The sequence below is a fragment of the Microtus ochrogaster genome, unplaced genomic scaffold (assembly GCF_000317375.1).
Source record: "Microtus ochrogaster isolate Prairie Vole_2 unplaced genomic scaffold, MicOch1.0 UNK97, whole genome shotgun sequence".
Classification (NCBI taxonomy): Eukaryota; Metazoa; Chordata; class Mammalia; order Rodentia; family Cricetidae; genus Microtus; species Microtus ochrogaster.
In genome coordinates this window covers 292,716-295,414 of record NW_004949195.1, presented here as the reverse complement: position 1 = coordinate 295,414, position 2,699 = coordinate 292,716, and the positions used below count along the sequence as shown (strand labels likewise).

Here is a 2,699-nt window from a genome sequence, read left to right as displayed (position 1 = left end):
TTTTTTTTTTTTTTTTTTCTGTTTTCTTGCAGTGCTGTAGATGGCACCCAAGGCTTTACAGGAATCTAGGCAAGCACTTTATCTCCCTAGCCCTTCATCTGTAGAATATGGGCGTCCTAGAAGTGGCATAATGATGTTAGTATGTTACGGGCTCGCAATTAAATAGTGGTAGTGTGTTGCTCTCATTTTTCCAAGTTGCATAAAGAGATTTCTTTAAGTTCACTTTCCAGTTTAAAGTTCTAATAGGAAATTTTGGTTACTTAAGAAGTTCAAAAGTCTCAATGGCTCCGAGGTTAAGGTGACAGCTCTTTGAGAGTTCCTGAGTTCAAGTCTCAGCAACCACATAGTGGCACACAACCATCTATAATGAGATCTGGTGCCCTCTTTTGGCCTGCAGGCATAAATGCAGGCAGAACATTGTATACATAATAAATAAATAAAAACTCGTTAAAAAAAAAGAAATTCAAAAGTCATAGTTTTCTTTTTCTCTTTGGTTTTCTTTTTATAAATGTTTTTATTTCTCACATGGCATTTTTAGCTATATAAATTTAAATTACCTATTGATATTATACAAATTTAAAATATATTATTTGAGCTTTGGTTAAGAGCACTTGCTGCTCTTCAGAGGGCCCATGTTTGATTCCCAGAATCTACAGCAGCCTTTATCAGGTCGCTCACAGCAAACTGTTCCCAGCTTCAGGGGAACCAGCACTCTTCCTTCTGCAGGCACCCACATACTTGAGGCATATTTTACATACAGAAAAATTAATTTAAATACATGTTATTGATTAAAACCTTGCGGTGTGTGTTGTTCACATTTAAGAATATTATGGTAGGCAGTGGTGGTGCTCACCTTTAATCCCAGCATTCGGGAGGCAGAGACAGGCGGATCTCTTTGAGTTTGAGGCCAGCCTGATCTATAGAGCGAGTTCCAGCCAGGGAAACCAAGACAAACCAGACAAACAAAAGAATATTACACTTATCTTTTAAATATAAAACAGCATAGATGTTAACCTAATAAAGAAAGGAAATATGAAGAAAAATCACGTTCAGTCCTGTCAGTATTGATAATCCTGTAATTTAATAATGACAGAAACCAGTTACTTCCTAATTTAGGAAACCTACTCAATTTGACTACTCTCAGATTATGCTGGTAAAAATAAAAACGATAAAACCACTTCCCATGTAGGAACTATATCAGGTTAGCAATGAAATAGTTCACTGAAACACTGAATTCGTCAGAAATGCAAACCCTACAGAGAATTTAGGTTGAATAGGCATTTAATGAACATCTAGTCACTATTAAACGTGCTCATATAAGTTTAAGGTACAAATTTAAGTGAGGTAGACATTTGTCACATTTTACCTTAAAGGAACCAGAACAGAGTCAGTGTACTAGAGTAACTGAGCCATGTCTCCTAAGGGATAGAATGCCAGGGTTCTGCCCTCACAGTCTGTATTCTGTCATTATGCTCTAACAAACTATGATGCTTATTAATAAGTTTTTTTAAAAAATTCAGTAAAGACAACATTCCTAAAATCTCTTAAATTTTGTGAAATGCTACAGAAACAAGATGAATTAATATTAGAAGTCTTTTAAAGTTAAAAAAAAGTAGTAAATATTTCTAAACAAAAATATTAATGGAAACAATATAGTTGGGGGAAAGGTCGAACAATTGTGGGTGGCTCTGTCTTTTTAAATTGCTATTCTATTTTATTATACAAGGAATATTAATTTAGGTATTTATAAAAAGTCCCATAGAGTTTACTTCTTTAAACAAAATATTTAATTTACTTATTTTTATCTCACCTTTCAAAATTACTTAGTTTTTTTCCTAAGAACTTAAGTAAAATGTTGAACTATCTCAAAAACCAACAAAGAAAATAAATGGTCCTTGGGCCAGAATATAAACTACTGAATTTAAAATTACAACACTTGAATAAAGATAAAGAACAATATTTTTTACTAACCTTTACCTGTAATGTAATGATTTTCATACATTTTCTTTTAGCTGACACACTTGAAAGCAAAGATTTGAGGACTTAAAGACAGTATGATATTTCAAGTGACCTAAGGTACAGGAATCGAGAAATGGCATGGACCATATATACTAGGAGTAGGTTGCTACATAACTAGTCCAGTTTGAATCGAAAATTTGGTATAAAATGAAATAGTAAAAGTTGTTGTTTGTCAAGAGATGGAGTCCCTCATGAAAGGAGAGACGGCCTTTTAATAGTGTCAGGAAAACTAGATAATCCCACAAAAAAAGAAGCTAGACATCATTACCATGCATAAAAATTCATTTTAAATAGTCAAAGACTAAAAAAAGTCTAAAACTGAAACTCCCTTAAGTAGACGGGTAGGGGTGGCACATGCCTTTAATCCCAGCACTCAGGAGGCAGAGGCAGGTGGATCTCTGTGAGTTTGAGGACGGCCTGGTTTAACAGAGCAGGTTCCAGGACAGGCTCTAAAGCTACACAGAGAAACCTTGGTTTAAGGGAGGAGGGGAGAAGTTGCTCACCATTGGTGGCATATGTCTTTAATCCCAGAAGCATGAGGAACCAGAGGCAGGCAGATCTCTGTGAATTCAAGGCCAATCTGGCCTACAGAGCAAATTCCAGAACAGCCAAGGCTGCACAGAGAAACCCTGGCTCACAAATGGATGGATGGATGGATGGATGGATGGATGGATGGATGG

At 35.7% G+C, this 2,699-nt stretch overlaps 1 long non-coding RNA gene across 1 annotated transcript in view; it reads left to right on the top strand.

Annotated features, from left to right (window-relative positions):
• The window catches only part of LOC101992564, a 59,772-nt gene that overhangs the window by 47,339 nt on the left and 9,734 nt on the right, over positions 1–2,699 (top strand). The gene's annotated exons all lie outside the window — the stretch shown is intronic.